This window comes from Xenopus tropicalis, chromosome 7 (assembly GCF_000004195.4).
Source record: "Xenopus tropicalis strain Nigerian chromosome 7, UCB_Xtro_10.0, whole genome shotgun sequence".
Taxonomy (NCBI): Eukaryota; Metazoa; Chordata; class Amphibia; order Anura; family Pipidae; genus Xenopus; species Xenopus tropicalis.
In genome coordinates, this window is record NC_030683.2 from 31055795 (window position 1) to 31066914 (window position 11120).

Consider the following 11120-nt stretch of genomic DNA (forward strand, 5'->3'; position numbering starts at 1 on the left):
GCAAGGTGCAGTGCACAGAGATGCAAGGGATACCTGAACATTACACCTGCTGTTAAACAGATTGAAGGAACGACACATGGGGAGAAAGCGAGCATTCACTGCCACTCACTGCCGCATTTCAAAGTGATGCCTGAATTGCGAGTGTGCCAGCAGGGACCAGGTGTTTGCCCATCCCCTAATTTGAAAGTTGCATTGGATGCAAACTGCTCTCAGTCCCACTATGGTGCCATTGCCCATATACAGGGCTCAAGGCCTGGGTTTCCAAGGGAAATGTATGGCCCCCAGTTGCTTCTTGTATCATCATTATTACATTGAGAAATGATTGGTCTTCTACACATAAACAACTGAACAGCTCTGCTGCAATGATATATAAAATAAACATAATAAGCATAAAACATATTTGTTGTAATACTGCTCAGTATTATATACATGTACAGGCATGAGACCTGCTATCAAGAATGGTCAGTACCAGGAGTTTTATGGATAAGGGGTCTTTCCGTAATGTTTAAAATCATTTAAACATTAATTAAACCCAATAGGATTGTTTTGCTTCCAATAAGGCTTTCTTATATTTTAGTTGGAGTCAAGTACAAGGTACTTTTTTATTATTGCAGAGTAAAATAAAATCAATTTCTTAATTCAGCTTTCTGGATAATGGGTTTCAGAATTCCATACCTGTATATGTATGAATATTATATATATATTTATTTATAGGAAACCTGCAAGTATTGATCTATACTGATGCATTATTCTGTTTTATTACACTCATTTTAGAAATGTTAAATAAAGCACAGTGCCGGGGGATTAGATAGCTGTCAATTGAAGGCCATTGATAAGTAATCTCCAATTAGTCTGCTCTAAATGGCGGCTAATTGAAGTAACATCAGAAGGAAAAAGGAGCCAGTTCTGTGCTCCCAACACAACCTCTCGTGACCCTTCCACTGTTTGCGGGGCTAAGGTTTTGTTATGAGTCGCAGATATTTGTTGGCTATTCAGGAGTTAATAGGTGTTTGAAGGAGAGCAATCCTTTTGCCATGTGAAATTATGGAGTGTCAAATGGCACTGAGTGTTGCAGCAGCTGGCTCAAATCTTAAGCTTGTACATGGGGCTCATAAAGGGCTGCAGCGGCTCGTGTGCTTTGTTTTGCAACATGCTCTGACCCTTGTTGACCAAAGGCCCACCTGACAGCCTGCAATGCAGAATCCCTAGGCCGCCTTGGCTGCACACACACAGCTGCTTTCACTAAACACCAACCACAGACCGTAACATATCTCGCAGCAGATGAAATTATTGTGCAGCTGTTAAGCTGCATAAGGCCAAAAGTATTGCCAGGCAATGACCAGTGACCTCTCTCCACTTGGTGGCCCAAAACACCAGCGTCTGAAGGGCTTATAAATCTCTCCTGAGCTGGCATCCAGGGGGACCGAGAGAGAAACTGCAAATTCATTTCACAGGCACTGGACTAAATGTTTGCAAGTCAGAGAGATTAGCTTTGAAAAAAAGAACATGTGTTAGTAGGACTTTATAAAAGCTGACGTTACGTGTGTGCAGAAAACCACCAACTCTCCCTCTGCAAAAGCTATATATCTATTATGTTTGTTACGCCAGATGCCAGAAGGAATATCCCTGTGTGTGTGTGCACATATACTGTAGGTATCTGAAATATCTTACACTATTGCATGTACAAACTAATATCCCACCTTCCTAACTTCTACCCTGGTGCACTAATCCTGGGCTGGATATTCAATGGGTTGGATGGAGTTGCAGTCCCTTTGTAAAACTTGTCCCACCATTAAGACCTGAAAGCCCTTCATTCCCTGAAATGGACAAGTATAAATGATCACCAATACTTCTCTCTCCAGGTAGCTGCATGACACCATCACCATGTATTTACCAGTTTTACAATAGAACCTCAGTGCCCTGTAATGCCTTCTAAATTACTTGTATGTGTTTTTTTACCATGCAGTCTGCTTAGGCTTTTTATAGTTTGTACCCCATAAAAGTAACTAAATGTCTACCGCTGTGCTCCTCATTGTTACTTCCTGAGCTAATTCTTAGTTGGTTACAGACAAATGGAGAGACGTTCCTTACTAAGGCCTTACAGGAAGATATGTAAGCTCCTGGTATATCTAGCTGTTTAGTTGTATTTGTAAGGGAGTAGGGAACGATGGTGTATATCCTGTGCCTGCCAGGACAGGGGGAGGGCTCACACTCACCCTTTACTGCTACTGCCATTGCACACTTCTTCAAGTCAATCCAACCCCCACCATTGAGGGTAACATTCATTCACTCCCCACTAGTAGCTCAGTAACTCGGAACTGCACAACCCCACAATAAATACACCCTAGGCAGATACCTATCCTGCCTACCCATAATTCTGACCCTGACCATACGGCATTTTCTCTGCAATGGTTAAAGCAGTTCCCAAAGATGGCAAATCCCCATTTAACTCAACTGTACAAGCACTACAATAAATATCTGTAATTTTCTGTTGGAACAAATGTTCCTATGCAATATTTCTGTATCTTTAGCAGAGATTTTTATGCCTTGTGTGATTATTTTGATTGTGGTTTATCTGCTTTCATGGCTGCTGGTTCAGGGTATTTCACCTACTTCCTTTTACACAAAACAACCCTTACTTGCCTGCCATATTATAGTCAATTTCACCTTATGATTAGGTGCACCAGGGTAATGAGCAGTGCTAAAAGCAGAGCGAGCCAGGCATCAGTTCACCTGGTGACTTTGTATCTAATATTCTGTATATTTCTGTAAGCCTGCCCAATATTGCTAGAGCACTAAAAGACTGAAAGCCTCTTCCTTAATGTGTGGTACATGGGGGAGCCCTGAGCAGATTTTGCTTTGGGGGGCCCAGTAACCTCTAGTGCCACTATTGTTGTACAACACAACCCACCCCCTTCCTTAAAAAATTTGGTGCTGTCATTTAATTTATTGGACAAAAGGGGGTTGCTTCCCTATAACTTTCCAATTTAGTAGTATTTACGCTTTAGCCAGAAACCTGCACTCCAGATGTCTGACCTATACCAGCTTGGAGAAGCCTTTGCAGTTGTTTTACTACTATTATTTTACTGTGGAAAAACACCGGCATATTAAAAATACAGCGTAACAATATTACGCCTGACTTAGTAACATAGCTGATGACAGAACATAAAGGCAAACTGGTCCGTCAGTTCTCCTTATGGCTAGCTGGCCCGGTTCATTTATTTGTGGGACTTGGTTTTGCACACTGCTTACCCTTTTGGGACAGATGGAGGCAAAACAACTGTCAGGGTTCACTAGGTTCTGGCCTCAAGGGCAAGCAACAAGCAAAATGTTTCCTTCGTTTACAATTAATTAACCAATTACCCAAGATCTCATTACTATTTTCTTAAATATCTGTGAAATCAATGCCAATGGCGTGCCCTTGAGGGATGGACATAGTTTTTTGGCTAGGTGGTTCAGTCGCAGGCCTCTAGGGTGCTAACAGACTGGGTTTAAAGTTCAGCCTCTAATGAGAACAGGTAATTTGGCCAGCATAATCAAATAACTCATTAGTTTCTAATTTAATGGTGGCACTTATTAGCCATAAGTGACTATTCAGCAGCTCTGCTGCTGATTTTAAACCACTGCCCCCAGTATCCCTACACTACTTTCAGCTGTCATGGGGCTTCTGGGAGCTATAGTTCAACAGCAACTGGAAGGTTTTTTTCCACCCCTGGTAACGTGCAGGGCACTGCTGCCTGAGGCAAGAGTTTCACGTTTGGTAGCCCTGAACCTGGACAAGAGGCAAAGTACACCTGTTTTTTGCACTTTGCACTGACCTTGATCGGTCCCTTAGACCGATTCGGCAGCTAATCGGCCCATGTGTGGGGACTACAGACAGGCCTGCCCGACCGATATCTGGCCTGAAATCGGGCAGATATCGATCGGGCAGGTTAAAAAATCTAGATGGATCGGGGACCGCATCAGCTTGTTGATGCGGTCCCCCGACCAACTTTGCCTATACCCGTCGTTAAAATTCGATCGTTTGGCCCAGGGCCAAACGATCGAATTAGCCTGAATTCTCCCAATATCACCCACCCGTAGGTGGGGATATCGGGAGAAGATCCGCTCGCTTGGCGACATCTGGCGGATCTGAAGGTGTATGGGCACCTTTGGTTAAAATAGGGGTGCAAATTGGCAGGGAATGGGTAACAAGAGTAAAAGGGGCTAAAGGTACAAGGGCAAGTACTTTAGGCAAAGTACAAGATGGTGACAGTAACACTTGATATCATACAAGTATCATACCTGTAGCCATTCTGTTTGTTAAATTATTTTCTGGCACATGTAAATACATTTTTTTTCCATTTGCAGTATCCCTTTAAATACTCGTGGAGTGGACTGATAACCAAATAACATAGAAGCAAGGATATTCATTTTGATTGCCTTTCTTTCTGCCTTAAACATCTGCTGCTTTTAAAGATATTATTCAGGAAAGGACAGGCAAGAAATTCAATCAGCTGTAATCTAATCACCCAGAACAGGGGAACTGACCTTGATATGCAATAGAAACACTTACAGATGCCACCGATCTAATATCCTAGTGGCTGTGTTTTGGCCACCCTTTACAATAAAACTCCTGGGAGTTAAGAACCAATGTGTAGCCATTGTAAATGGCTGCAATATTCCCCTTATAAGTGTGTATGTGTTACATACCATTGTAGATTGTAAGCTCTGTGGGGCAGGAGCTTTCTTCCTCCTAGGGTCCTTAACATGTTCCACATAATATTTGTAAATGTTTATCTTTATTGCAATGTTTGATGATAGAGTACAGGAAAAAGGCAAAAACACATGCTTCAAACAGAATGAGAAGCCCAAAGTATATCGGCAATGAAAGGAGAAGCAAGTTTATTGCAGAACCTGCAGGACTTTTAGCCCAGACTATTGGCAGGGCAAAATGGACCAAGTTCAAGCTCTAAGTAGGTTCATATGCAGGTGACCTCCTAGATTCCCTTCAGGGCATACATACATAATACAAAAGTGACAGTACTATGTTAAATAGGTTAACAAGTTTATTTTATATGCGAAAGAGTGGCCATGCTGTGATACAGACCTCTGAACGGCTCAGATAGGGATACCCAACCAGCACTAATCTCACTGGTAAACTACATCTGCAGCAACCCCAGGTACACTGGGAGTTGCAGTCAAACAGGGCCGGTACACAATAGACTTTGTGGGGGGTTCTAAACAATGTATGTCATTTCAGATGCTGTTGAACTAATTTCCAGAACCTCCAACAGCCTTTGGAGTCATTGCACTTCAACATCAAGGGTGCATGGGGGGCTACAATAAAACACACCATTCCTGTAGCCACCTTGCCCCACCGCACATTCGGTTCCATGTATCACTTTCTATGGTATCTTGAGATGTAGAGTATAAATTGCAGAAAAGAAAGTGTTCATAGTTGCATATCTAATATCAATCTGGCACCCTAGACAAAATTCTCTTTTCTTTTAAAAAAAAATGGGGAGTGAATTATGAACCAGCTTGTTCTTGCACAGTGCCATGCATCATGTGCCCTAGGGCGCTAACACTGTAATACTGATCATTATTGAGTTAATTAATTAATTAACCTTGTAATCAATGCTAATACAGGCAAGAAGTCAGAGCTCCAGGCAACAAGACTAATAAATTCCCTCCAACATTCTTCTTTAAATAGTTAGACTTATAGGGAATGTACTATGCACCCTGTGCTGCAATCTCATTAGTCTGTATCCTGCAAGGGGAATGTTGGCAAAGGGTGTATAAAAATGGCTTCAAATGCACCAGAAATGGCTACTTTAACAGCACATCTGTAGTTATTCTATAGAAAATGTGGCAGAGTATTACATTCTAGTGTAGGAAGTCCTGTTAGCTCCACCACTTCACATTTTACACCACTTTTTCTTTTTTGCCAGTTTGTTGTGGTTCTTGTTGTTTAGTGAGGTCTTTTGGGAGCTGACTTTAAAAGGACTAACTTTCCAACATACTGTGTTACTGCTGTACATTACTATACCTTCATAGTGATTGGCTGGCAGAGTGTGAATTAAAGCCAGTCATTCACTTATGTGAGATACAGTATCTGCCCTGAAAACCTTTGCCCCTTAATTCCCCTTTAAGTTGTGATTGTGTATGATGAGCTTGCCGCCAAGGGAGGCCTTTTTGTCACCTTTGGAATGATTTCAGTGGCAATTACATTGCTTTTTAAGCTTCCCTAGGGACATTACCCCAGAAGGATGGTATTTACAATGCAATTTGTTTGTTTGTGTACAACATAATTAATTAGGTGAACCCGCTGCTTAAAACAGTTCATATACTCGCATCTAATGCTTTTATAGAAATCAATAAAATGGATTTTAATGAGCTGGACATTTACAGCAGCTATTTTTGCTATGATTTACTATTACAGCATGCACACAGACTTCCCAGAATACATTATTTCATTTTTTTTTTATTATTCAAATCTGTTCTATAATGGCAGATACAGGCATACACAGTTATACGGCCTTCTGGGAATATGCCGGCTCACATGTCAGAAGCATTAGTAGAGTGGTAAAACAGACTCCTAAGAAATACAGCCGAGAGTGGGGGGAATAGAGGCGGCAGCACACATACCAGCCCTTCTCTCTTGCTAAATCTCTGGCTATTTGCAGCCATTTCTTGCATGAAATTGAATTCTATACTGATTGCCTTGCTACACACAACACAGTATTTTCCTTTTGTTTTCATTTCCCACAGCTTGACACCTTGTTGAAAACTAGCGAACGTAAAAGGACATTTATCATTGTACTGATCTAATGGAGACGGGTAGTTTAAGTGAAGTTTTAAACTATTAATAGCTGGAGTTATCACAATGTTCTTGGTGGAGCTATACCCTTTAAGTGACCCTCAACCCAAAAACTCTGTTTTTTTTTTTTTTAAATAAATACAGTGAAATATAATGTAATTCCTTTGCTCAGAAGCAGTAGTTTAAACAGCCCAACAGATACTGATTTAAAGTATTTCATATATATATATTTGCTTAGGGCTGCAGTTTTTGGGTTGAAATCCCCTTTAGTGCAGACTTGGGAAATCATTTTTGGCTACAGAGTTATACAGGTTAGATTTGGGTTGTAAATTCACCTCTAAAAATGAAACCTCTAAGAACTCTTGACCCTCAAGCTGTTTAGGTGGCAAAACACACTGGTCTTGGGGATGTTGTGCCTGATGCAATTTCAGCCAATCTATAAAAATTAATGCAATTCAAAGGCAATTGTGAAGAGACACAGTTTCACTCCAAGCAGAGCCTCCTGCAGGCCAGCAGTTCACATGGGGCCACCAAATAGCCAATCACAGCCCTTATTTTGCATCTCCAAAGAACATTTCCATGCTTGTGTGGCTCACCAACACTTTTTACATCTGAGTGTGGCTCACGAGTGAAAAGGTTGGGGATCCCTAAACTAGAGTGCTATAATAAAAATAATAATAATAATGGACAGCGTTGGTATCCCTTTAACTAAGCTGAGCTCACATCACCCTTTAAGAGGTTTCATTAACTTTTAGTATGCTTTCCCCCTGCAGCTATTTAGCTGCTGAGCTCACTGACCCTGGCTACTAGAATACAGATTTATTCCAAGGCTGAATTTCTCATTAGCAGTCATTTTTTTCTTTACTTAACTATGTCTTCTGACCCTCATCTGTTCATCTTCCAGTCTGCCATTCAAACTGATGCCTGGTTGCTAGGATAAGTGACTTCATAACTAATAGATAAAAGTTTCAGTTTCAAACTGGAGCGCTGCAGAACAAAACACCACAAAGAAAGAACCCTAACAATTAAAAAAATACAACCCCTCCCCCTCAAAAAATCCTGCCCTTATTCAAAAAAGCTTATCCATGTACATGGAGAAAGAGCCATTTCTTTGGCCTGGGTGCAGGCAAACAGAGATGAATTTGGCACAAAGCTGCGTGTGTGAAGTTTCATTCTGAATTCTACCTTATGCTTTGAGCGTAAGGGCAGATTCTTGGCTTGCGTTCATCTGCAGGCTGACAATCCACCCTGTGTGGCACTGGCCTAATACTAGTTTAATTTTAAGATGAGCTGCCCCTTTAAAGAGCTGTGGCTGAAATCCTGAGCCATTATGGCCATTCCATAATTAATGGTCTGCAAATAGATACAATCTGTCTCTTCAAAAAAATCAAGAGATTGGGTTGGGGGCAAAACCTAATTATCATTTCCTATTCTATACATTTTTTCTCAAAACCCATAATGAATACAGGCAAAGTTGTACTTACTGTGAGAAATTACGAGCCAGTGCACATCAAACAGGTGGGGGTACAGATTTATACTGTTGTTTCCGTACTCAAAACATACTGATTTACATGCTCCTAAATCAATGCATTTGCATTTGTGACTGGGCGCCTCTGCACTGACAGTTGACTCTGTACACATTTATCAGTGTAAATCTGCAGAGCTTCTGTCCGCTAACATCAAACAGGGGCATGAAATAACACAACACAAATATTTGCCCTCAACCAAACCTCATTTCAAGGCAAAATATACTCAACTTATTAGTGAGGTTTACTCTCAGTATATTTTCCTGTATATGTTCAGTAAAACATCTGGTTATTGGTTATTCTGCACAGTGGGAACTGCCATACCATTTCATCTGCTGAGGTCAATTATCATATCCATTAACACTTAACCCCAGCATTCCAAATGATAATGGAACCTGAAAGTTGGCTGCATTACTTTCAAACATTCAGACATGGAAGTACCTTTGTTTTACCAAAATGCTGCACTAAACCTGTTCATGTCTTTTTTTCTTGATGACCAGAACAGTTATAGTTTCTGAGATATTTCCCAGTGCAGAACCAGAAACAAAGCAAAGAACACAAGCAAAGAAACATTTCCTGACTCTTGTGCTCAGTAAAGTTTCTTCTAATCCTTACATTTTGAATTCCCCTAAATAAAGAATCCTCCACAGAATGTGTGTCTGAATATCGAAACACAACTTTTCAGTTCATATTTGGTGTGGCTGAACACTAAGGTTCCAGGATTCAGACAAATTCTGAACTGAACGCCTGAGTCGGCGCATCCCTAGTATTCAATAACTTTTTCTACATGGTTTGTGAAATACTGATTACACCCCTTTATACATGTAATAATACTGTAACCTGACAGTATATTCAAGGAAACAAAATCTCCATTCATCAAGCTAGAAATATCCCAGTCTTAGACTAATGGGACACTGGGTGACTTTCCTCCAGGGAGGGAGGTTTCCCTTGATGAAACAAATTACCCCCTGATGTGCAGGGCATGTCAGTTAGTGTCAGTCAAGACACTTGTTGATGAACATAACTCTCTGGATCTCCTGTGTTACACTTGTGAGCCCTATGTCTCTCAAGCCACATTGTCAGACCTTTGGCTAGGTGCTAGGAAACAGCAAAATGCAATGAACTTGCTGAAATATGATTATAAAAACAAAGAATTGGTCTACTAGCCTACTTCCCTGACTGCCTTAATGGCTATTGTTTTAATTAAAAGAGCAGAAGAATGAGTGATGGGACCATTTAATTAACTCTCCTATATTTGATATGCCAGAAAACCCAAGCACAGTTGGAAAGAGAGGAGCTCACAAAACTAATGTTCTGAAACTGTGATGCTACCTTGTAGCCTTGGACTCCTCGGCTGGCCCCCATATTTGGCTCCTAACTTAAGATTCCTTTCCAGAATGGTAAGTCCAAAAGATTTTCTCTTGTTTATAGGATTGAAAAATGCAGTTATTCTAGTTATACATTTCTTTGAAGGCAATGTAAACTCTATGTAACAGTAATATTTGCATTAAACTCTTTTACTGTGTTATCATATTTGAAACCTGATGGCTTACTACTATCTTTCTACTATAGAGTATTTAACAAAAAAGTTTGAGAATCCCTTCTCATGACATGACAAAGAACAAGAGTAAAGGTAGCCATAAATGGGCAGATTTAAGTTGCTGATTTGACCTCTCCAGATTGATATCTGCCTGTGTATTTGCCCTCCGATGGGCCTACCTGACCTGAAAATCGTCCAGATGTCACACAGGTTGAAGACTGCATCTGTGCATTGATGCCGTCCTCGATCTGACTGACTGGAAAATGGCAATTATGATCCGATTGTTGGCCCTAGAGCCAAATGATTGTATCAGCTTAATATTGTCCACCTCAAACTTAGCATCAGTGAAGGATCCACTCATATGGCAACATCGCCAAAGGAGTAGATCTTCAAATGGGTGGCCAGCTTATAGCTAGTTGCTTTCCTCTCACACTGAAGTTGAGGAGAATTAGTATAAAATTATTCATCTCCGGTATTTTACATAAAACTTCTTCCAACAATACACAGACATGAGTAAAAGTACATAGATGGAGTACATAGATGGTTGAGTCTACATTCTTGAGTCATAAAGCTGCCTCAGTCTTAGGGGCATTTTTATTATAGTGTGTAAGCCAACATCACTGGTGATGTTGGCTATAGCAACCAATCAGATCTTTGCTTTTGTTTCGTAACTTGTAGGTAATTGTTCAAATTCAATTGCTGATTGGTTGCTATGGCAACATCACCGGTGATGTTGGTCTGCACACTATAATAAATATGCCGATAATGTTGATTTCAATCAAAAAACTGTAATGGAGGAAAAACATTGCCTTGTGACTGCATTTCCTCAAATCCCAAGTCACCTGACTGCCTATTGTCCCAGCAAGCTTCGGGAGTCCAAATATGGCTTTCCTGATTCTGTCGAAACCATATGAGTTGTCTGAGAGAAAAACACTCTGTAAATAATACATTAATTAATAAATTATGACTACGGTCTGAAAGCATATTTCAGCAATGCCGTTTGCACAGATCCAATATATACATGTCCTGCTATTTTATTATGCAGCATTGGCTTACTTTTATTCAACATCTTTATTCAACAACTTTGTATTCCAACTATGTAAATACAATCGTGCGGCTTTTAACACCCAGTTGTGGCCGATCAGCCTTTGTATATTTATTGTAGTCAAGCAGCGAATAGCATGTCCTCTGCTTTATATGGATATTATTCGCTTACGGTATGTCAGAGCGGGTAATTGTAACTCGGGTTTCT